This window comes from Ailuropoda melanoleuca, chromosome 6, assembly GCF_002007445.2.
Source record: "Ailuropoda melanoleuca isolate Jingjing chromosome 6, ASM200744v2, whole genome shotgun sequence".
Classification (NCBI taxonomy): Eukaryota; Metazoa; Chordata; class Mammalia; order Carnivora; family Ursidae; genus Ailuropoda; species Ailuropoda melanoleuca.
In genome coordinates, this window is record NC_048223.1 from 16,907,088 (window position 1) to 16,933,479 (window position 26,392).

Below are 26,392 nucleotides of genomic sequence, written 5' to 3' on the forward strand. Positions count from 1 at the left end.
CCCCGCCGCCCCCCGCCCCAGCACGCCCGGCACTCCCGGGCCAGCCGCGGACCGAGCTTTGTCGCTACTACTTCCGCTGCGAGAGGAGCGCGCGCACGCGCACTCGCACGCACAGGCGCAGACGGCGGAAATGAAGAGAAGGCCTGGCTGCCCTTCGCGGAAGGGCTCTGGTTGGGTGCGGAGTAGTACCGTGGGAGGGTGCGCTGGGCCAGAGCCCCGCCCCGGCCCTACCTTCCCTGTGGAGGCTCCCCGCTGACCCCCGGGGACGGTGCCCGCCCGTTTCTACGCACCTACTGGGCGCTAGGGTCGGAGACCCACCCGCTTCCCAGCCCCGGCCTCGCATTCTCAAGAGGCAGCCACGGGGTCGGGCCAAGCGGGCAGGTACGATCATGCTCCCTGTCCCCGATGTATTTGAGCGCCCTCAACAAAGCCGACATGGGAAACCCCTCCCGTCGGGGTGGCCGTCACAATCTCGGCAGGCGACGCGAGGACTTCCGAGGGAAGGGGCGAACGCAGAGGGACTCTGGTGTTCTCACTGGAACTTCACACCCTCACTTGCAGTCCCCTATTATAGCTGCTTTGCTCTGACTGCGGGAGCAGGTCATCGCGGGGCGACTTCCCAAAGTTCTATCCCGCTAAGGATCTGCTGAAGTGCCTGTGTGTAATGAGAATTCAAGGATCAGCCACAGAGCTAGAGGGAGAACTCAGCCTTTTCAAGTGTGTGGAACCCGAAAGGTTGGAACAACTAGAAACTGAGCAGCCAGAGTTGGAAGCCGAAGAACGGGAATTACCTCCGGCCACTGGCTATGTCTTTTGCCAGTTGAACCTTTCCCTTGCTCAGCATCTCACCCAGACCCCTCAATAAGTGACTTTTTTTTAAGAACAGTTGATGTTAATAAGCTTTGGTAAGCAGGAAAAGACCAAACCGAAGTCTTCTCGCACCCAAATCCACTAGAGGGCAGGGCTACACCTGCTGAGTTCGACCGCATCCGCCACAAAGAACTGTGAAGACCGCAGGAGTCCTCACTTGTGTGCTAGAGGTATTTTTCTCCATCAACACTTATTCTCATTAAAAAACTTGCCCCTTAACTCAGGTCCTGTAACATTTCCCGATATGTTCTCTGACCACATGTTCAACGTCAAAATAAACAAATGGACCGGGTTACTTGTCTTCCCTGGTTAACCCCGTGGAACTAGTCTAGGATCAAAAGTTCTGCACAGCTTTCTAGATTTACTTTTCAATTAAGATACATTGATATTTTATTCAACGAAGTAACTTTTAAATCCCAAAACAAACCATAAAAATCAGGGGATTTCTAGTCTCAGATTTACTATCTATAACACCCCTTTGGCTTACATGCTTAGGGATTTTTGACCAGCCAGTGGTGTTATAAACCTCATTTGTAAAACAATGAATGTGCTATCTCTTGCTCAATGTTGTAATCAATTTGTAATGATTATTAGATACTATGCTTATTGGACCTTGACACCACAGCATGGTATTAAAAACATAAGCACCAGGGGCGCCTGGGTGGCACAGCGGTTAAGCGTCTGCCTTTGGCTCAGGGCGTGATCCTAGGGTTGTGGGATCGAGCCCCACATCGGGTTCTTCCGCTATGAGCCTGCTTCTTCCTCTCCCACTCCCCCTGCTTGTGTTCCCTCTCTCGCTGGCTGTCTCTATCTCTGTCAAATAAATAAATAAAATCTTTAAAAAAAAAAAAAACAAAATAAAAAAATAAAAAATAAAATAAAAACATAAGCACCAGAGTAGAAAATGTAAATGTAGACATTATTTGATATTAACATATGATCTTACAAAACAGAGGGTCGTTTCCCTATACAGAATTTGATATTGGATTGCCTTAATTAGCTCATTTTTTCTTTTTTTAATTATTATTAACATATAATGTATTATTTGTTTCAGGGGTACAGATCTGTGATTCCTCAGTCTTACACAACACACAGCGCTCACTACAACACATACCCTCCCCCATGTCCATCACCCAGCGACCCTATTCCCCCCAAGCTCAGACATTTTTTCTAAGGTAACCTCAGAATCATCTGTTGTGTACTGCAATACCCCAGCATTAACATAGAATTCATAATTGACTCCCCCAAGGATATATCACTCCACGGATTAAACCTAAAGTAGCTTACACTGGAATTTTACTTTTTGGTTGCCTAAATTGTGAAAGCCATTGTTCCTATTACTAAGGCAAAAAAGAAACTGGATAAAACCAGCTTTGTCCAGAAGAATTGTTACTACTGCCTGCATTCTTAATCCACCATCAGTCATCTCACAAATTGCTGGGCTTGGGATCAGCAAAAGCCTTTAAGGATAGCTGGTTCAACCACTCAGCTGATCCTTCAGCCTTATCAACACATCTCCACAGAGTGATCCTCTATTCTGTGTCTGAACACCTTTTCTACCAAGCTAGCCAATATCAGTAGCACCAGCTTTGACTTCTATGTAGATGAAAGATAGCATTTATTAACACTGTTCAAGCCAGAGCAGTAGGGCATGCTTGAGCCATAAGCTTCAGAAATCCTCTTACTAAAAATAAAAAAAAATTTAAAAAAAGAATGAAAAAAAAAATCCTCTTCCTTCTTTCAGCATTCTGTCCTCTGACCAGCTAACCTGCCGTGACACTTTTAAATAGCAATCTCCACCTCCTCATCTTGGGGGAAGGGGACTAAAACATACATATGCTGCATTACATCCTATACATATATGTGTGTATATACATTCACCTGTATGTATACATACATATATATTATGATATTTTAGATACAGGTGTATGCATAATAACTATCCTTTCCCTCAAAAGATTGTTGTGAGGATCTGATAAGGGGAGACAAGCTGTAAATTATAGGCACTATGAAAGTATAAGATTATACAGAGAAACAAGCAAAAGCGTGGACTATTAGCTAGCTAGAATGAGATTTAATTAGGTTAATGGCAATGATGTTATGTTCAAGTTCCCTCTGTTTTCTTCTTTACAAATCAATTATGTTCAAGTTCCCTCTGTTTTCTTCTTTACAAATCAATGCTCTAAAAATCTACTCATTTGGTTCTGAATATTTAACCTACAAAAATTAATTAAATATATCTGATACAAAAAGTATTCCACATATGAGCAATAAAGGGGAATTTGTCAGATATCTCTGCTTGTGGGAAATAGTACAAATAGGGAAGATTGAGAAGGATAGTCATGGTGTTCTAATTTTATTTATACTTCACCTTATTACACAAAGGCTGTGAGGCATCTTGTTTTTAATAACAAATTTGATAGCTGGCATTTGTATAAACCTGGATAATAAATATGTGGCCCTTTACGATTGAAAAATCAACCTGGAAAAGGTTATTTTAAAATCTTTCCTTAATGTTTTATTTTTAAAGGCTATTTTAACCTTGTTTTAAGTACCAAAGGTTAATAGTGAAGGAATTTTATCTAGCTGCTAGAAAAAAAAGTTGTCATTTTTTTTAAGGTGGATATTTTAAAAGCATATAAAGACACAATCCTGTACTGGTATAAGCTAACCTACTCAAACAGTACAACAGAAGTATTTTTCTTCCTGTGAGAGAAAGGACATGCTAAGGGTCAAATTGGGGGAAATACAGTCTTACTGTAAGAAGTGTCATATCGAATCAGTGTCTAACAACCACCTGCCAGAATTGCTGTAAATCTGCTTGGTTCTATGTCTTAGCAGTCCTGGAAGAGTAAAAATTAGAAGCAAGAATAAAATCAAATGAGCTCAAAAATGATCTGTGTTTAGTTGGCTTTACTAGCACAGAGATACCCAAGTACTTTACAAATATTTTACCAGCCCACAAAATTGCATAGTAGAAGGACTTGCTAGCATTTCCTTGCTGAAACTGATTAGAAGAAACTAGAGAATTTAAAGTGTGCTTTTTTAATTTTTAAAGTTTATATATGACTCAGTTTCCCCATTCAATAAGTTCTGAGCCTGTGGTGATATTTGGGATCTTTGGTATTTACTACCAATCTTCTGGATTGGAGGTGAGGGTAGATGGGGGCACAGATGAGGAAGAAAGGGAAAGAGGAAGAGCAAAGTGAGTATGACTACCATATCCAAAAGTCATCTCTGGACTTCATTGTTTCCACGAAAAATAGACATACAATATTCCATATTACATACACGCCAAGATTTATCTTGAGGTAAAAATGTACACATTTAAAAGATACTCTGTCTAGTTTCCAAACTGGCATAATTCATCTTTGGCCCAAAAACATTTTGTAGTAAATATCTAATAAAGACCTATTGAATAAATAGGTAATCTGGAAGATGATCATCATAAATACATATATGTTGTTGAATGAATAAACATAATCCCACCTTTTAATTTTTTAAAAAATATTTTTTTTATTTATTTGTCAGAGAGAGAGAACACAAGCAGCAAGAGCTGCAGGCAAGGGGAGAAGCAGGTTCCCCACTGAGCAAGGAGCCCAATGTGGGGCTCAATTCCAGGACCCTGGGAGCATGACCTGAGCTGAAGGCAGACTCTTAGCCACCCAGGCACGCCCCCACCTTTTTGTTTTTTAAACATAATCCCACCTTTGACTTTGCTACTTGCTACCTATGATCAAACTAAAACATGAGCAGCTGCTTTCCTGTAAAGCAAAAAATTAAGGGATTTTCGAAGGTTTAAAATTGAATTTAAATCTCCGAACCACAAAGGGGTTAACTAGGACAACTTGGTCTGAACAAGAATAAGTACTAATCATTGTAGGAAGTATTAAAAATTGAGCACTGCTCAAAGCAGATTTAATTTCACACCCAGATTTTGAACACAGGTAACCATTTGAACTTAAAAGATAACGATGTTGGGGTGGCTGCCTCCGTGCACCAAGGAAAGTTCAGCTGAGCTTGTGCTTTGGGTTTTCATGGCGTGCATATCAATGCCTGACGAAGTCAAAAGCACTATAATTTCTGCACAGTCTTCGGTTATTACCTTAAGTATCCAGGAATCTACTCTTAATTCTTGGACAAAACAGCTTGGAGACTAGATACAAGCAACAGGCCTTAGAATAGCCAACTACGTGAAGTTGCCGCTGGCTGGCATCTTCTTCTCATTTTGTAAGTTTTGCAGATAGGTTGGTTGTCATAAATTAGTTGAAACTATCAGACAGATTTCATATTATATCTGCTGGTCCCTTGCTGTGTTGGCAGTAACAGCTTAGGCCCCCTCCCTGCGTGTAAATCCTTCCTCAATTTCACATCAGAAACATTTTCAGTCTCTGTTTACTGTGTTGCACACTGGGGTCTGAGAGAGCTTTGGGAAAGGTTGCATTTCCTCAGGCTACCAAAATGGTACATTTTGCACTGAAAAGTTTTCTACCCCACCATTTTCTAGAAGTCAAATATTTTTTGCAAAGCTTGCATCTTTGCCTGAACTTGTCCCAAGTCCTTCCAGGCCCCCTAGCAGAAATCATCTCTCCCCACTGTGCTTCCTGTTGTGAAAACAAATGAGAAAAAAGGCACAAAAATGCCATTATGATAATAAATTAGAGAGGGAGATCAACAGCACAGAAATTGCCCGAGGTTTTATGAGGATTTTGAAGTTTAGCCCTGGACAGTCATGCAAACAGACCATATTCCTATTGAACATACTACACAAAATAGAGAACCCACACCAAAGGGATGGTTTGTGAAACAGCTAACAGAGAAAGGAGAAATGCAATTTGGCAGGATGGTTTGCAAGACAGATGATAGAGAAAGAGAATTAAAAATTGGCAGAAAGGAGTTCTTGCAACACAAGCAAATTGTTAAATCTTCAAGTTAAAAAATTCATCACTATAAATGATAAGATGGAAAATTAGATTAGCAGCATTTATATATACCTTCAGACAACGTTATTTTTGCTTTCTTGGTTATAAAAGGCAAGGTTTATGTAGCCTATTTCAGAAAATATTAAAAATAACTTGATATTGCCAAATATTCTGTATTTGGAGGATTAAGGAAATGGGGATTCTGGAAAGAAAGAAAAAAAAAAGCTTTCTACAGGCCAGGAACAAATAAGCTGAAGTGCAAATTTGGAGCTTGAACTGGCCCAAGCTGTCCCTAGTTCAAAGAGTTGAATGAAAAACTATTTTCTAAGAAACTGTGACCTCAACCATAGGAATATTGGTATTCACAGTGAGCGTTGTCCCTCTCTAGAATATTGAACAGGAAGCTGACAGACTAAAAATGGCATCAGGCCCTATGAGGAGAGTAAAAGGAACTCTCTGTTATATTCCAAATGATGAAGTACGTCTTGTAATGAATGTTACCAGTGATCCTCAAACATCCATTCCCCTCAGGGATCATTAGTCTAAATTAGTGTTTCTCAAAGTATGGCCCCCACTACCAGCAGCATCAGCATCATTTGGGAACTCATTAGCAATGCAAATTCTCAGATCCCACTCAGACCTACTGAGTCAGAAATTCTGGGTGGTTGGACTCAGCAATCTGTGATTTAACAAGCCTTCCCCATAATTTTGAATGTTTGGAAGTGCTGCAGCCACCTTATTACCCCACCTACCCCTCTTCCTCTGAAAAGCCAACACCAAGGATGGCAAAGTAGTGATCAGAGGAAGCCAAGTCCTTTAATACATAAATAAGCTAACAAATTAACCGATCCTGGAGGCTGTCCTACTACAGGACTTCCTTAGATATGAGATAATAAACAAATTATATTTTCTGTTACTTGAAGCTGGAAGTATCCTAATCAGTAGAGTCTTAAGTGAGAAAAAATAGTTTGCTTTAGGTAAATAGGTTAATGTATCAGTTGGTTGATGCTTTGGCTGCTCTGATACAAGTTAAAAGAATTCAAAATACTATGACGTATTGTAAATGATAAAATGTTAAATAAAGTACTTTAAATATTGAAGGTACTGTTCATCAATGGGAAGTTACAGAATAAGATGTAAGTCAAAAAGACGGAACAAGGGAGGGGCGCCTGGGTGGCTCTGTCGTTAAGCGTCTGCCTTTGGCTCAGGGCGTGATCCTGGTGTTCTGGGATCAAGTCCCACATCAGGCTCCTCTGCTGGGAACCTGCTTCTTCCTCTCCCACTCCCCCTGCTTGTGTTTCCTCTCTCACTGGCTGTCTCTCTCTCTGTCAAATAAGTAAATAAAATCTAAAAAAAAAAAAAAGAAAAAGACTGAACAAGGGAGTATTGTCTGTTTTTTAAATTAGGTGGTTTCGATATTAGCACATGAAGTAAAAAATCAGCTATTAATTTCAGAAACTCCTTTGACAAATTTTACTTATTACCAATCAGGGGTATTTTTAAATTATGCTATTCTGTGTGTTATTCTTGAAAACTAGTTAGATTTTAGAATTTTTATTTTCTTATATAGTTGTGTCTCCTAGACCAGACTTTTTTCTTGTTTAATTATTTTTTACTTGTTTATTCAGCTAATGACTACTTAGTGATAGATTCTACTGTGAAATTGCTAAAATAAAATTGTCATAGTCATTTTTTTCCCAACAAACTTGATAAAAATAGTTATTATTTTGAGGTTTGCGCATCAACTTGTTTCTATTTTCTGACTTGGAGCAGTTAAAAAAGCTATGACATTAAGAAAAAAAACTAAATATATTCTTCCCTAGTTTAAATGATTAAATTGTTTGTTTTAACCCTGAAAAAGCACTCGGAAAGGTGAAGATTGCATACATGATTAAAGAAATTGTATTACTTTTAGGGAAATGAGAATCAATTTTCACTGAACAGCCAACAAAACACATTTGTTTAGGGCTTTTCAGTTGACATAACACTTCCGTGTACATAATTAAATTTAATCCTCACAACCCTGTGAGGTAAGCAGACTAGATCTTGTTAATTGCTTTTTATACCTGACAAGGCTGCGACTCACACAGGCGAAGCTCTTTGAACAAGAATTTCACACTATTCAACGTCAAAGCCAGGAGTCCAATATCCATCTTGGCTCCCATTTCCTTAAAGCTACCTCGGTGACCTATTAGAGAGTATGTGAGAAGCTGCCATGTTTATTGAATTACCTTTCACAATTTATCATTTTGTTTTGTTGCATCTTTCAACTCAGTGGGGCACCCTGAAACCTTGATGGCCATTAATTCCTGAGCTTAGGATATCTGCCCCATAGCTCATTTGATGACATTCAAGAATGGTATTAATTAGGGGTGCCTGGGTGGCACAGTGGTTAAGCGTCTGCCTTCGGCTCAGGGTGTGATTCCAGCGTTATGGGATCGAGCCCCACATCAGGCTCCTCTGCTATGAGCCTGCTTCTTCCTCTCCCACTCCCCCCTGCTTGTGTTCCCTTTCTCGCTGGCTGTCTCTATCTCTGTCAAATAAATAAATAAAATCTTTAAAAAAAAGAATGGTATTAATTAATAAGGACGTAATTTTACAACATCCTTGGTCATTGTCTACATCTCTTCACTTGTTCTTATTTAACCTTTGGACACTGGGGAAATCATGCTCCAAGCAGAAGCTATTCTAGAATCCCTTGGGTTTACTTTCTCAGAGTTTTGAAATTACTGCTAAAATGGAAGTGTGATCCTAAGAGTAAATAATTACAGACAGGCATTTTAGAGAGATTATTCAGTAGGTAACTGAGACATGTTCATTAACATGCTTTTTTGAAAAATCAACAAAATACGTATTAAACATATGTTGTAAGGATCTAAAAGCCACTGAACAGTATAGGAATGCTGATTTTATCATTCCAAGTGGTAAATTTTTCTTTCTTCTCATCTTATATTTACATATTAACCAGAGTAGGGGCAAGGTAAAATTGAGAGATTTTGTTTTTAATGTTAAAACTTCATAATGGTTTTAGGGGATGCCTGGGTGGCTCAGTCGGTTAACCATCTGCATTCAGCTCAGGTCATGATCCCAGGGTCTTGGGATCGAGTCTTGCATCGAGCTCCCTGCTCAGCGGGGAGCCTGCTTCTCCCTCTGCTTGCCACTCCCCCTGCTTGCGCGCTCTCTCTCTGTCCCCTCTGGCAAATAAGTAAAATCTTTAAAAAAAAAACAAAAGACTTAATAATGGTTTTAGATAGTATGAAGGACATACAACGATTACACCTTTTTTACATTCCATTATTTAAGTCAACAATTACAATTCTCAGTTGCCACATCACTTCAATCAGTAAACAGCTACAAAAGAAAGAAATAAAAAGATATTTTAGATTACTCTTATGATGTGGGATAGAAGCAGGAAAATTTTTACATTTAGCCCAGAAGGCTGACCTATAGCCTCCAAAATTTCTATAAGGATCAAATACATACTGGTTGCTACATATTTAAAGGGTCTCATGACTGCCTGTACATCTCACTGATAGTTAATACTGAGCTGAATGATAAGCACCAGAGAAATCTTGAGGAAGGTAGTTCTACGAGTAGAAATTCAAATAAAACATTCATGATCTAATACTCCCTGCACCTCCCGCTTGAGCACTAGGCGTATATCCACCAGCTTCATACAGCAAAAGTGCAATTCTTTCAGCCCATAGGTCCCGTCCCTGTGCTACTTAAATAAACTAAGTTGTACCATAAAATGTCTCAAGAATTCTTTTTTGACCATCTCGCTCAACGATCCTGCAACACTTATGGCAAGACACTGTTCAATGACTTCTTGCATTACAAAGGATTATATAACGCTACTAGGCATAGGGCAGCTATGGTTGCAAATGGCCAGTTAAGAATCTATGAAGCTTTAAATTATCATCACTGTCTCCCTGGCTTTGGCCGTGACTCTCCATCTTCCAAATGGCATACATGCTTGAGAAGATGCAAACCCTGTCAGCTTTGATCTTTGAAAATATGCATCACCAAATGGTCTGCCTTGGTTGCATCAGTGGTTCTCAAACTGTGGTCCCTACCACCCAGGAACTTTTTAGAAGTGCAAATTCTGTGGCACCACCTCAGACCTACTGAATTAGCAACTCTGGGAGTAGGGCCCTGCATCCTATTATTTAACTAGTCCTTCAGGTGATTCCACTGCTAAAATTTGAGCACTGATTTACAGGAAACTTAAAACTTTCATCTAAAAATATTTTGATCATGCCAATAGTCCTCAATTCAAAAACAGCGTGAGGGTATTAATCAGTATTTTAAGCTTTCTCCAGCATTTCCCAAAAAAATGAATTAAATTCTTAAAAGAATTGTCTTAAAGTTATAGGACTTTGACCTTCTTTGAGTAGATACCTGTTGGCTTAAAACGAGTTATTTTTAAGGGGGAAAGGACATTAAGATTATAAAGAGATCACATTTCTCCCCTCTTAAATAACTGTGAGCATCTTATCAGTGTAGCCACAGTTTGGTATGGAGGTAAACAAAAATTAGAGGGGCAATATACAGGCAATGGAGCTATAGTTGTGTTCCCAGCTATAAGTCAGTCTTTGTTTCCTTATTTCAGGTCAGGACCTTTGGAACAATGTGTCTTTGACCAGGTGTATCAACCTTTAGCAGCCTAGTTACATGAAAGAACTGGGGGAAACCTTCGTAAGTAGAAAATGCCATTCTAGTGAAACAGTATATTCCTTAGAGAAATAGTTTCAGCCTTTAAAAACAAAACATAAAGGGGTGCTTGGGTGGCACAGCGGTTAGGCGTCTGCCTTCAGCTCAGGGCGTGATCCCAGTGTTACGGGATCGAGGCCCACATCAGGCTCCTCCGCTAGGAGCCTGCTTCTTCCTCTCCCACTCCCCCTGCTTGTGTTCCCTCTCTCGCTGGCTGTCTCTATCTCTGTCAAATAAATAAATAAAATCTTTAAAAATAAATAAATAAAAACAAAACATAAAAAAGCTGTATAACATTTCAAAGGCTATAAATTTTTTTCTAAAATACATTATACAGAAATTATATGTCGGGGATAAAGCAAAAGGATCATTTTTAAGACTAATGAAATAGGGGTTTACATTATTCAATTGGTGTAAACAGTTTGATTACAAACTATGCACTGATAAGACCAAAATATTTCTGTGATATGCTTTGTTTATTTTGAGATGTACTTATAGGCCATAACCTAGTTTAGTGGTAAATATTATAATAGGGTTAATGGTATAGGACACAATTATAAGGACTGCTTACAATTAAGGGCAGTTATTTGCAGAACAAAGGAAGAAGAGTAAAATGAGTCAAGAATTTCTAGTAAGAGGATAGGGGCACCTGGCTGGGGCAGTCCTCCGATAAGAGACCAACTCTTGGTTTCGGCTCATGTCATGATCTCAGGGTTGTGAAATTGAGCTCCATGTTGGGCTCCACACTGAGTGTGGAGTCTGCTTGAGGTTCTGTCTCTCCCTCTGCCCCTTCCCCTGCTCACACACACGCTCTCTCAAATAAATAAACAAATCTTAAAAAAAAAAAAGAGGAGGGGATACAGGAGAAAACTGGGCATTTGAATACATCACCAAGGAGCAAAATACAGCAAAGGATCCAACATAAAGGTGATTTTATCCAGAGGCAAGTAACAGTAACTGTGTTATAATTGCAGGTAACAGATGAGTTTGCAATAGCTTGATTACATCTTAATGAATTCTTAAAGACTTTCTTTAGTGCTATAATCTTTCTACGGTGTAGTCTTTAAAAGCAATAACGTTNATCAAAAAACAAATTAAACAATTTATGGAGACCAACGAGAATGAATACACAACGGTCCAAAACCTATGGGATACTGCAAAGGCAGTCCTAAGGGGGAAATACATAGCCATCCAAGCCTCACTCAAAAGAATAGAAAAATCTAAAATGCAGTTTCTATATTCTCACCTCAAGAAACTGGAACAGCAACAGAGGGACAGGCCTAACCCACTGACAAGGAAGGAGTTGACCAAGATTAGAGCAGAAATCAATGAATTAGAGACCAGAACCACAGTAGAGCAGATCAACAGGACTAGAAGCTGGTTCTTTGAGAGAATCCATAAAATTGATAGACCACTGGCAAAACTTGTCCAAAAACAAAGAGAAAGGACTGAGATTATTAAAATTATGACTGAAAAGGGAGAGGTCACGACCAGCACCATTGAAATTGCAAGGATTATTAGAAACTTTTATCAACAGCTATATGCCAAAAAACTAAACAATCTGGAAGAGATGGAGGCCTTCCTGGAAACCTATAAACTACCAAGACTGAAACAGGAAGAAATAGATTTCTTAAATAGGCCAATTAACTATGAAGAAATTGAGTCAGTGATAAACAACCTTCCAAATAATAAAACTCCAGGCCCAGACGGTTTTCCTGGGGAATTCTACCAAACATTCAAAGAAGAAATAATACCTATTCTCCTAAAGCTATTTCAAAAAATAGAAACAGAAGGAAAGCTACCAAACTCATTCTATGAGGCTAATATTACCTTGATCCCCAAACCAGGCAAAGACCCCCTCAAAAAGGAGAATTACAGACCGATTTCTCTAATGAATATGGATGCCAAAATCCTCAACAAGATCCTTGCTAATAGAATCCAACAGTACATTAAAAGGATTATCCATCATGACCAAGTGGGATTCATACCTGGGATGCAAGCATGGTTCAACACTCGCAAATCAATCAATGTGATACATCATATCAACAAGAAAAGACTCAAGAACCATATGATCCTCTCAATTGATGCAGAAAAAGCATTTGACAAAATACAGCATCCTTTCCTGATTAAAACCCTTCAGAGTGTAGGAATAGAGGGTACATTTCTCAATCTCATAAAAGCCATCTATGAAAAGCCTACTGCAAGCATTATTCTCAATGGGGAAAAGCTGGAAGCCTTTCCCTTAAGATCAGGAACACGACAAGGATGCCCACTCTCGCCACTATTATTCAACATAGTACTAGAAGTCCTTGCAACAGCAATCAGAAGACAAAAAGGGATCAAAGGTATCCAAATCGGCAAAGAAGAAGTCAAACTGTCTCTCTTTGCAGATGACATGATACTCTATATGGAAAACCCAAAGGAATCCACTCCCAAACTATTAGAAGTTATAGAACAATTCAGTAAGGTGGCAGGATACAAAATCAATGCCCAGAAATCAGTTGCATTTCTATACACGAATAACGAGACTGAAGAAAGAGAAATTAGGGAATCCATCCCATTTACAATAACACCAAAAACCATGCGTTACCTTGGAATTAACTTAACCAGAGACGTAAAGGACCTATATGCTAGAAACTATAGATCACTTTTGAAAGATATTGAGGAAGACATAAAAAGATGGAAAAATATTCCATGCTCATGGATTGGAAGAATTAACATAGTTAAAATGTCCATACTACCCAGAGCAATCTACACTTTCAATGCTATCCCGATCAAAATACCGAGGACATTTTTCAAAGAACTGGAACAAATAGTCCTTAAATTTGTATGGAACCAGAAAAGGCCCCGAATCTCCAAGGAACTGTTGAAAAGGAAAAACAAAGCTGGGGGCATCACAATGCCGGATTTCGAGCTGTACTACAAAGCTGTGATCACAAAGACAGCATGGTACTGGCACAAAAACAGACACATCGACCAATGGAACAGAATAGAGAACCCAGAAATGGACCCTCGGCTCTTTGGGCAACTAATCTTTGATAAAGCAGGAAAAAACATCCGGTGGAAAAAAGACAGTCTCTTCAATAAATGGTGCTGGGAAAATTGGACAGCTACATGCAAAAGAATGAAACTTGACCACTCTCTCACACCATACACAAAAATAAACTCCAAATGGATGAAAGACCTCAATGTGAGACAGGAATCCATCAAAATTCTAGAGGAGAACATAGGCAACAACTTCTATGACATCGGCCAGAGCAACCTTTTTCACGACACATCTCCAAAGGCAAGAGAAATAAAAGATAAAATGAACTTATGGGACTTTATCAGGATAAAGAGCTTCTGCACAGCCAAGGAAACAGTCAAAAAAACTAAGAGACAGCCCACGGAATGGGAGAATATATTTGCAAAGGACACCACAGATAAAGGACTGGTATCCAAGATCTACAAAGAACTTCTCAAACTCAATACACGAGAAACAAATAAACAAATCATAAAATGGGCAGAAGATATGAACAGACACTTTTCCAATGAAGACATACAAATGGCTAACAGACACATGAAAAAATGTTCAAAATCATTAGCCATCAGGGAAATTCAAATCAAAACCACACTGAGATACCACCTTACGCCAGTTAGAATGGCAAAGATAGACAAGGCAAGAAACAACAATTGTTGGAGAGGATGTGGAGAAAGGGGATCCCTCCTACATTGTTGGTGGGAATGCAAGTTGGTACAGCCACTCTGGAAAACAGTGTGGAGGTCCCTTAAAAAGTTAAAAATTGAACTACCCTATGACCCAGCCATTGCACTACTGGGTGTTTACCCCAAAGATACAGACGTAGTAAAGAGAAGGGCCATATGCACCCCAATGTTCATAGCTGCATTGTCCACAATAGCCAAATCATGGAAGGAGCCGAGATGCCCTTCAACAGATGACTGGATTAAGAAGCTGTGGTCCATATATACAATGGAATATTACTCAGCTATCAGAAAGAACGAATTCTCAACATTTGCTGCAACATGGACGGCACTGGAGGAGATAATGCTAAGTGAAATAAGTCAAGCAGAGAAAGACAATTATCATATGATTTCTCTCATCTATGGAACATAAGAACTAAGGATGATCGGTAGGGGAAGAAAGGGATAAAGAAGGGGGGGTAATCAGAAGGGGGAATGAAACATGAGAGATTATGGACTCTGGGAAACAAACTGAGGGCTTCAGAGGGGAGGTNATGAGAAACAAACTGAAGACTTCAGAGGGGAGGGGGTGGGGGAATGGGATAGACTGGTGATGGGTAGTAAGGAGGGCACGTATTGCATGGTGCACTGGGTGTTATACGCAACTAATGAAGCATCGAACTTTACATCGGAATCCGGGGATGTACTGTATGGTGATTAACATAATATAATAAAAAAATCATTAAAATAAAAAAAATAAAATAAAAGCAATAACGTGCTTTTTCTCTATGTGTGTTAACTGCCCTGCTTGGAAGTATAATAAATGGTGTGTTTAATATTAATTACACCAATGTAGGAGTTTTGAGGTCTGTTGTATTTGCAAATTATTCCATTATAAATAACAAGTCCTTTGCAAATATAAATGGGGGTGTGGGCGGGGGACCTTTGAGTTTTAGCAGTATCAGAACATCTCCATCTTCATAGTGCTACTTACTATAGAGCAAAATACACTGAAAGAACATCTTCCATCGAAGAACATTCTCTAGCTCATTCGATGGAGTTGGGAGCTCAAGCTGCTCAGAATAGGACCACATAAAACATTACTTTTAAAGCCACCCTATGGCATGGACTCTTGTGTATTATGTATGGTATAAATATCATTTTTTGTGTTATACCATTTCTCCAGAGCTGGATTTTCTTGAAAACCAAGGAAACTTAAGTTTCAGGGCCCTTCACTTACAGACACCCCTTTCAAGGCCCTTAAAGAGACTCTAACAATGTTCTCGTGGTCTTATGATTTGGTAAAATTTGCAAAGGATATTTTTACTGCAATTGACTTTAGAGTTACTCTTTTTGCTGACTTTTCCTCCTTCACACTTCTCCTATCAAGCAGCACTGGGGCGCCCAGGGGCAAAATTTTGGATCTGACTTAAAAGAAGTTGAGATGGGGATACGCTTAGATTTCATTTGGATTTAGTGAGGTACACAAATGTGGCTTATAGTCCTGTCTATGTATGGTTAAGTTATTGCTGGCTGTCCTGGTAGAGAAAGGACATCCAAGAATATTTCTACACCCTACTATTCGAAATCTTTATATAAATATATCTACTGCTGCCCAGCACCTGCAGTATGGGAGTGGAGAAAGAGAGCCAGAAGCTAGTCTATGGAACTTTTCTATACTCAAATAAAAAACAAATATAAATTAACTATGTTAAAGGAATATCTGGATTATTTTTTTATTATCTCTTTAGAGAATGTGAAGTGGTGATTAAAGAATCTGAAGCCCAAAAATGTAGAAAAAAATGCCTTAGGATGCATTAGTTAATTAGTTAAAACACCTATTTTTCTTTTTTTTTTTTTTAATTTTATTTTATTATATTGTGTTAATCACCATACAGTACATCCCCAGATTCCGATGTAAAGTTTGATGCTTCATTAGTTGCGTATAACACCCAGTGCACCATGCAATACGTGCCCTCCCTACTACCCATCACCAGGCTATCCCCTTCCCCCACCCCCTCCCCTCTGAAGTCCTCAGTTTGCCTCTCACAGTCCATAGTCTCTCATGTTTCATTCCCCCTTCTGATTACCCCCCTTTTCTTTATCCCTTTCTTCCCCTACCGATCCTCCTAGTTCTTATGTTCCATAGATGAGAGAAATCATATGATAATTGTCTTTCTCTGCTTGACTTATTTCACTTAGCATTATCTCCTCCAGTGCCGTCCATGTTGCAGCAAATGTTGAGAATTCGTTCTTTCTGATAGCTGAGTAATATTCCATTGTATATATGGACCACAGCTTCTTAATCCAGTCATCTGTTGAAGGGCATCTCGGCTCCTTCCATGATTTGGCTATTGTGGACAATGCAGCTATGAACATTGGAAAACACCTATTTTTCTGTTTTGTGATCTCAGATTTGTCATCCAAATTTGGGATTTGTTGTGATTTCTTATTCTATTCTAATAGTCAATTTGTCTCTAATTTAACATTTACAATTTTGTATTCTTTTTCTTAGAAGAAGTTCCCCCAAATTGAATAACTTTCAAACCTCTGTTTTAAAAAAGGGACAGCAGGCCCAAAATGGAGTTATTTATGCTAAGTTTCATGTCACCAAACTGAGACTTAATACCCAATTTAATTACAGTTTTAGCATCTCCCAGGAATGGAATCTTAAATTTGTCATCTGGAATCACCTGGTCAGCACTAGTGAGGTAACCTGCCTGATAGACCCCTGCCATCCCCTGAAGGAAGATGACTTGCCACAACCAATCTGCTTTTTCACTAGTATACTTCCTTCTCCCTTTCCCTTCTGCCTGTAAAAGTCTTTTGTTTTGTATATCTTCTCAGATCTAGATTCCTCTCCATTCTGGCAGAGGAGGAAGGAAAGGGACAAGTAGCCTCCCTGCTTAGTATGGAGCACAACTCAGGATGTTCAACGGACTGAGCCACCCAGGCACCCCAGTGAGCTCTGCTGTCTTTGCATTGAGCTCCACATCTGTCTTTCTATTCTAGGTCACCAGGTCAGTTTAGACAGACAACAAGCTCTAAAAGAATGCCAGTTCTTAGCTCTTGGTTCAGTCCACAATTCCCAGTCTAGGGCTTAGCTGGTCAGTTTGAGCTGGTAGAATGTTCTACCTAGAGCCCAATTCTTTAGCCCTTGGTTTGTCCACAGTTTCTCATTTCATTGGAATCCCAGTCCACAGTTCCTGTCCGTTGGGGTATGCTGGTTCAGTCCATGTTGGGAATTGCTGGTGGGGCAGACAAGGCTTTTTATTGGCCAGTCCACAATAACATCTCTTTGGTCACTTTGGTACATTAATGTGCTTGTTTGTGTTGTTTTGTGTAGGTAAAGTCTATCGCAAAAGACAATCTCAGAAGCCAAAAGCCACAAAGTTGGTAGGCATGAGTTAAGCACTTAAAAGCTTTTCAAATGCTCACCACTTAATTCTAAGACTCCCATATCAGGGTAAGTTGGTCATGGAAGATGTTAGACTGACACTAGTTCACCTGCCAACTTCAAGAAAATTTCTGTGCAATAAAATATACCGTAAAACACCACGCGTTCCCCAACCTAGTATCACATCCCTCTTAGGTATTAATTTGGTTCCCAGAGACCCAAGGTGTAGCTAAAGAAATAGGTTCCAAGAAATAGGTTCCAGGAAATAAATTCCAAAGAATTCAGTGTGCCACCTTCTAGCACACCTGCTTATTTTATGTCTAAGAACTATGGTCCCGGTAACTGTAGGTATCTACAAAAAAGGCAGTCTTGCTGAAAACAACCTAGAATTACAATGGCCGTTATGGGGACTATACCAATTAGATGAGATTGTTCATTTAAGAGTGTACTTGAAAGCAAGGGGTCCTAAATCAGACAAACAGAATTGGAAACCTACTTTAATTGGCATGCAGAAGCCTCCAAAAAGCTTCAAAATTCCAAAGTAGCTTCATTGAAAGATTTGTTGCAAAAGGCTAATGTAAAATTAAAGATATAAGAGACACCCAAAAAAAAAGACTGTGAGACTGACGTAACGCCGACTGCTCCCGTCTACGCTCCTTTATTTGAGTATGCCTTCTGGTAAACCTCTGTCTGGATTGTCTCTGCAATCTGAAGAGATTACAAGACTATTAACAAAAGTCCATCAAGGCAGTGGTCTTACAGACACCCCCACGTCTACCTTTGAAGGAGGACTCCCTATATGGGCTCTTCTAGGGTTGAGAGGACTCTGAAGGATTTTCTGAGAAACTGCTACAGTTTACAGTTTCCCTTAAACAGCCAAGGGAAATGAAAAATTAATGGAAAACCTTACCAAACACTGGAACCTACAGATGGGATCTTGGAAAAAGTTGTCAGAAGCCAGCAAAGGATGAGAATTCTTACCAGAGTCAGCTCTCCCAAATCTCTGTCTATAATGCCTGGTGGAAGGAGGAAAATAAAATGTCGTGTTGTCCCTCCTCTCTAAATCCAGGCTTGTTGTTTATTAATCTTTTCTCTCCCAGGGACAGCCATTACCTTCTTATTTGTCTTGTTTTGTGTCCTAAGAACTTCACTTGGTAACTGTCAGGTTGAGGACCCCAAAATATAGCCAGAGAGGAATGTGGGTTGTACCCCATTTGTGGTTAGATATGGCTGGACAGAAATGTGGGTGAAATTCCATTTGTGGCTAGGGTCCTACCAAATTGCTGCTGGCCCTCAGAGAAATTATCTAAGTCTTTCTTTCTGTGGGTGTCTGGGAGTGGCTCTGGATCTTGGGAGGATGCCTCTTTCATCCAAGGGGTTGTAGAATACTGCCAGGAATATTTACTCTTTATCCCAGCTGAAAACTGAGAAGATATCTGAAAGGATTTTTTTCAAAGTTTCTCTGTGGTCAGAAATTGGCCAAATTGGAAGCTGATATTCAGAGCCTGATAGAACTTTTTATTTTTTTTCTAAAAATTTTTATTTTTATTTACTTATTTGTCGGGGGGGGGGGAGAGAGAGAGAGAGAGCATGTGTAAGAGGGCTCCTTGCTCAGCAGGGAGCCAGATGCGGGACTCCATCGCAGGACGCCAGGATCATGACCTGAGCTGAAGGCAGACGCTTAACCAACTGAGCCACACCCAGGCATCCCTGATAGAACTTTTTAAATGCCTTTTCTAAGTTAAATGTACCCAGAGGGAAATAAACTTTCTGAAGTCTTTGTGAAAGGATTTATTAAAACCTTCCAAAACAAAGCTCTAAATCCAGAAAATAAGAATCTTTTTGATTTCCATCTTAGTTGAAGATTGATCTCCCTGACATAAAGGGGCAAACTAAAGATAAAGTAGTTGGATGAATGGTTCAGCCCCTTGATATCATTTAGGCTACAACCCAGTTTTTTTTTTTTTTTTTTTTTTGCTTTCACCTGCATATGTTTATTTTTTTTAATAATATTTTTTATTATGTTAGTCACCATACAGTACATCCCTAGTTTTTGATGTAAAGTTCCATGATTCATTACTTGTGTATAACACCCAGTGCACCATGCAATACATGCCCTCCTTAGTACCCGTCACCAGCCTATCCCATTCCCCCGCTCCCCTCCCCTCTGAAGCCCTCAGTTTGTTTCCCAGAGTCCATAGTCTCTCATGCTTCATTCCCCCTTCTGATTACCCCCCCTTTCTTTATCCCTTTCTTCCCCTACCGATCTTCCTAGTTCTTATGTTCCATAGATGACAGAAATCATATGATAATTGTCTTTCTCTGCTTGACTTATTTCACTTAGCATTATCTCCTCCAGTGCCGTCCATGTTGCAGCAAATGTTGAGAAATCGCTTTTTGATAGCTGAGTAATATTCCATTGTATATATGGACCACGTCTTCTTAATCCAGTCATCTGTTGAAGGGCATCTCGGCTCCTTCCACAATTTAGCTATTGTGGACAATGCTGCTATGAACATTGGGGTGCATATAGCCCTTCTCTTCACTACGTCTGTATCTTTGGGGTAAATACCCAGTAGTGCGATTGCTGGATCATAGGGTTGCTCAATTTTTAACTTCAAAACCACATTGAGATACCACTTTATGCCAGTTAGAATGGCAAAAATTGACAAGGCAGGAAACAACAAATGTTGGAGAGGATGTGGAGAAAGGGGATNATGTTGGAGAGGATGTGGAGAAAGGGGATCCCTCCTACATTGTTGGTGGGAATGCAAGTTGGTACAGTCACTTTGGAAAACAGTGTGGAGGTCCCTTAAAAAGTTAAAAATTGAGCTACAACCCAGTTCTTTGAGGAATTAAAAGCAACTGCCCTTATCTTAGAAAATTTTGCAAATCCAGAAATACAGCTCTAGAAACAATTCAAAGGCTACCTATCCTTTTTTTTACCAATACCAAAACCTCCCCTATTCATCTCAAAAGGCTTGTAATTATTGTAAAAATTCTGGCCTTTAGAAACAAAAGTTCTTTTTGGAGGAACTTACATTCTTTCCCTGTGCTTTTAAGATGTAAATGTCCTACCTGGTCTCCTCCAGGAACTTTTATCTAGGCCATCTCTTAGACATGCCTACTTCAGGGAGGAAATTCTCATCAGCAGGAAAATAGGGGGAAAGGCTGTTTGGAACTTAGGTGAATTTTTTTATTCACCTAAGATAAGACATTTATCTTGTCTTCTCCACAATATTAGTAAAAGCACAAAACAAAAATGTAGCTATCTGAGCAGATAAACTTAATTTATTCCACCTGCCAGCAATACAATTTGAATCCAACTTCATTTATAACTAATGAGTTTTGGGGGCACCTGGTTGGCTCAGTTGGTAGAGCATGTGACTCTTGATCTCAGGGTTGTGAGTTAAAGCCCCACATTGAGTGTAGAGCTTACTTAAAAAGTAAACAATTAAAAAACAATTTTTAAAAAGTAAACAAAGTTAATCATTTAAAAAAATAGTGAGTTTTGTATTTGGCTAAAATTTTATAACCAAAAATATAAGTTCTCTGTTTATATCTATCTGTATGTTTATGTGTGTCGATATATAAAATGTGTTGTAATATGTGGTGTTTTCCTAAGTCTGGGTGGTATTGCCAAAATTAATTTGTAAAACATCTCTATGTAATTGACTTAAGGAAAATAAAGCACTTACATGATCTGGGATTAATCTTTAGTAATAAAAACTAGCTTAAATTTGTTAGTTTAATTGAAACAGGCATGTCTTTAGAATCATTAAATACAATACTTTTATTCTATCTAGGTTTATTAAATATCAAATAAGTTCATGTTATTTCTTACAAAATTTGTCAGCAAAAAAAAAAAAAGCATGAGATGATGGCTGATTTTGTCTAATGTCTCATGAAGTTTTCTTGGGTAGTCTAGACATGATTGCTAAGAACAACTGAATTAAATAGATGTAAATGGGATAAGAGTTTCTCGGTGAACTTTTCAACAATAATTACATTTTATGCTCTGTCTATCTAGAAAACAGTTTCCAAAATCTTTCTGGTTACTAGAAACTTTAAAAGTTTTGCTAAGCTAAGTAAAATGATGAGTTAGGTTAAATTTATTGACTATCTAGACAATTTCCAAATAAGATAAAATAGTGAAATATTATTTACTGAACATAGTTTTATCTACTTTTGGTTTCTTATTACAAAGGAACTAAAGATATTTGGGCTTGTTGTAGACATACCTTGTGCCACACTGGAAAATTTACTATGAGGAAGTAGACATATCTTGTGCCACACTGGAAAATTTACTATGAGGAAGCATGTGTTTCTAGACATTATGAAATGTATTCATAAATTTGCCAATATATAGAATCCTGGTATAACAGACTATTCACAATTTTTGCTTCTTTATTTTCACCAGAAATTCAAATATTAAGGAGTAAAAATTATAATTTATGTAATTGAAGCTACTGGAAATGAGGGAAATAATTCTGTGGGAGGAAACTAGGATGTGTGTTTTTTGCTAAGAGAAATTATGAGGTATAGAGATGTGTTTTTGTTAAGGGAAAAATAAATAAATAAATATGTCCTGGTTGTTTCAGAATAGAAAAGAGAGAGTTTTACCTTGTGTAGTCAAATTGGCTAAAATTGAATAGACTTATAAGTTTTTTCTTAAAATAAGTTGTGTTTTTTAAAAAAGATTTTATTTCCTTATTTATTTGTCAGAGAGTGAGAGAGAGAGAGCACAAGCAGGGGGAGAGGCAGGCATAGGGAAAAGCAGGCTTCTTGCCTGATGCAGGACTTGATCCCAGGACCCTGGGATCATGACCAGAGCAAAGGCAGACACTTAACCAACTGAGCCACCCAGGTGTCCCTTAAAATAAATTTTGATATCAATAATGTACTTCTGCTTAAATAAAACTAAAACTTCATATTCTTTCACCTGCTAAAAGGATAAGATTTTCCTGGACTATTGGTCTGCTCTTGATATAAGAGATTGTGAAAGGTTTTTCTTTACTTCTTAAGTAATCTACCTGTGTTTTATCCAAATAGGTTCCTGTGTTTCTTGTTGTCTTTACCAGGTCTTGGATTACTTAAGAAAAGTGAGTCTTCTCTATTTAAAGAGCTAAGGTTTTTGTTTTGTGTACAACAATTCAACTTTCTGTACTTGCCTGCAAAGTCTGTAATTAGCAGTATGACTAAGTGGATAACTAAGTATTGTTTCACAGTGACCTATGATTGTATTCAATCAAGTGTTTTTAAACTTTTTGGTATTTTGACAAACTTCCCCAAAATCAAATTCTAAATGAAATCTTTTGAGCTGGAAGAAACTTTGGGATTTTATGAATGGTCCTTAGAAATTTGAAAACAACTTTTTCTCTCTCCTTGTAGAAAGAGAGATGTTTAACTAATTAGGTTTATTTGATTTGTTAAATTACATGGGAAGCATTATCAAATGAGAAGTGATGCCAAATCTTCTTAGCTATATTTTTACATATGTTTCTAGAAATGATATGAAATTCCTAGAAATCTGATATGTCCTGGTACAATGTTATCAGTCATAATTCTAGTTGTTATATTAAAATGTTGTATGTCACAGAAATAACCAAATTTCTTTGTCAATTGCATTATAATGATATGCCATAAGGTCTTTAACCATGGACATTTTAAAGTCTTTTGCCATTTACAATTACTGTTTTACTCTAAGGCTTTTGCAATAGTGCTTCATCTTCAAGGAAATTCATGGAAAGGACTTTGACAATCACAGGTTTTTAATAACTTTAAGATCATAAAAGTAAACTGGTTTAGAATTTGCAGAACTAATGGAAAAACTGGATTCAAGCAGAATAACTATTAACTACACAGAACTGAATGAACATAATGTTTTGTGACTTTTTCTCTGTAACAATCCTGGTTCCTTAATCCCCCCCCCACCCCCGCCCCAGATTTAAAGAAACCTTTTCTCTTAAGTGATCTATGACTTACAACAGTCTGGTAAGGTATAACTTTGTAAACAAAGATAGAACATTTACTTTTCTTTCCTACCCAATCCCTCCAGAATTCAGAAACTCTTGAGTACTCGTTTCATGGCAATACAGTTAGTTATTTACATAAGTTCAGTAAGAATTGTTCTCCTTGTAACAGGACAGCATTGGAAACACTGGTTATATTGCCAAGGCTTTTACCGGAGTGTCGTATTTGAGAGTCCATGCATGGACTCAGATATGACCAGTAGCTTTAATGACCTAAGGTTGATTTTATGGAGCCAATAAAGCCCCTTGGAAAAACTGACCTGGTACCTTGCTTACAGGGTTTCTGGCAGCTTTACTAGATGAGTAGGGAAAGTCACTTCCTAGCAGGCCCAGGAACCTGGAGATATTTTGGGGACCTTGAGAAGAGAGGAATTTACCCAAACTATAGATAATGGCAGTAAAATCTGATGGAGAGTCCATGGTTTGGCTTCTTGGCCTCAAGAGGTTTTAAGAGTTTAATCAGAAATTCCTTATGTAAAATTCCAACAGAACAGGCTTAAAAAGAGCTTGTATGATCAATTGCTATTCCTTCTGCATTTATGTAAATAATCAGGCCAAGTTTAATGCAAACAAATTAGCCTTACTATGATCATTTTTGTAAAAAATGGGGGTGATTGCTGGGGCATCTGGGTGGCTCAGTTGGTTGAGCATCCAACTCTTGATTTTGGCGCAGTCATGATCTTAGGGTGGTGGTATCAAGCCCTGCATTGGACTCTGTGCTCAGTGGGAATTCTGCTTGAGATTCTCCCTCTTCCATTGCCCCTCCCTCCCATGCTCTCTCTCTCTCTTTCTCTCAAATGAATAAATAAATCTTTTTTTTTTTAATGGGGGTGGGGCTCCTGGGTGGATCAGTTGGTGGGGCCTCTGCCTTTGGCTCAGGTCATGATCCCAGGATCAAACTCCTATCGGGCTCCTTGATCAGTGGGGAGCCTGCTTCTCTCTCTCCCTCTGCTGCTCCCCCTGCTTATGCATGCTCTATGCATGCTCTTTCTCTCTCTCTCTCTCTCTGTCAAATAAATAAATAAATAACCTTTTTTTTTTAAGTGGGGGTAATGGCAGAGAGAAAAATTATGTTTGCACCCCTGTAGGTATTAGATTCTAATCCTGTTAATTGTCTTTAATGTTTTGTTATATACCTACAAACTGGACTGGATCCTGAATTCTTTTAGTTTTCTCAAATATCACGCTATGACTCTCAAACTGACTTTTTCAATTTTCTCCCATTTTTCTGAACTGGAATTACTAAGAACAAAGACTCTCCTTGAATCTCCTTGGAAGGGACTATACCAGGTCTTCCTTACTACCCATATAACAGTCAAACTTCAGGGACTTGAACTTTGGGACCACATTTCCCAATTAAAAAAGGGTCCCTTCTGGGGCGCCTGGGTGGCACAGTGGTTGGGCGTCTGCCTTCGGCTCAGGGCGTGATCCAGGTGTTGTGGGATCGAGCCCCACATCAGGCTCCTCCACTATGAGCCTGCTTCTTCCTCTCCCACTCCCTCTGCTTGTGTTCCCTCTCTCGCTGGCTGTCTCTATCTCTGTCAAATAAATAAACAAAATCTTTAAAAAAAAAAAAAAAGGGTCCCTTCAGACTGTAAGAATGGCACACTAGCTGGAGACTCCAAAATAAAAATGTCCAGGAAGAGAAGTAGCTGACATCAAGGTAGCCTTACAAGACTTGGAATCAAGAGGATCAAAAACATTTCTTTCCATTCCTCCTTCCCTCTCTGACCATCCTTTTCCTAATTCTTACACCACAAAGGTCTTCGTGACTCTTTTGTCCACCTTTTGCTCTGGCCTGGAAAGATAATGCCATTGTTCACATATCTCAGGCCATCGCAAAGTGGGTAATCCAAGCTACAAATGACTATCGAATTTGTTACGATGTTGGTGACCCTGGAGTTCTGCCCATCACAAACTTCTCCCTGATTTCCAATGCCTCAGTTTCTCTCTAACAAACTCGGGCCCCTCTCTATCATGTCAGACTCCCTAGCCCTCAGAGTCCATTTCCCTGTCTCTGGTTAACAATCCCAAACCTGGGAACCTTGCATCTAGGCTCTGTACAAAGAAAAGGGCAACCAGAATAAAATTGCCTGTGTGGCCTACAGACCCTTAAATTTTACTAGCCTCCATGGCTGTCACTTTTCCAGTCATGAGCCACAGACTCAAATGGAAATTATCAGGAAGCATTCATGATTCAAAACCAGCTTCCTTTGGTAGATCACTGTTTCCCCGGCTGGGAATAAGTGCAAATGAGGCTATGATCAGGAACCTCACCCTAACTCTTGGAGATATTGCAGAATCTGTTGGTAAAGCAGTAGCTGCCCAACAAAAATCCTTAGACTCTCTGACCAAGGATGTTCTTGATAATAGACTAGCCTTTGATTATCTCTTAGCTGAGCAAGGAGGTGTCTGTGGCAAACACCACCTGGTGCACTCAGATTAACACTTCTGGGGAAGTTGAACTCAGCTACATAAGATCACTTAATAAACCACTTGGCTTAAGGAAGTGACTCCTTCAATGGGGTCTTTCTTCAACTTATGTGATTTTGATTGGTTTGAGTCTTGGGGTGAGCATGACTCCAAAGTGCATTGCAGACGTTGAAAATTCTCCTGCTTATAGTAATCATGGTAGCCTCCCTGGTGTGCTGTATTCTCTCAAAAGCCTTTAATGCTTGATCCCAGCCACTAGCCAACAAGCAAATTATCTCCCTAAGACTTGAACATCGGGAAAGGAACAAAGAGAATTACCAACTTAAAAAATGTGATCCTGAAGT

At 39.1% G+C, this 26,392-nt stretch overlaps 1 protein-coding gene and 1 long non-coding RNA gene across 2 annotated transcripts in view; one reads left to right on the top strand and one right to left on the bottom strand.

Annotated features, from left to right (window-relative positions):
• The window catches only part of ATP2C1 (ATPase secretory pathway Ca2+ transporting 1), a 169,312-nt gene that overhangs the window by 131,420 nt on the left and 11,500 nt on the right, over positions 1-26,392 (bottom strand). The window lies entirely within an intron of this gene.
• LOC109490141 overlaps positions 132-26,392 on the top strand; it is a 31,147-nt gene continuing 4,886 nt past the window's right edge. The window contains exon 1 of the long non-coding RNA XR_002143387.2: positions 132-1,040. This is a non-coding gene — a long non-coding RNA (uncharacterized LOC109490141). The remainder of the gene's footprint in view (positions 1,041-26,392) is intronic.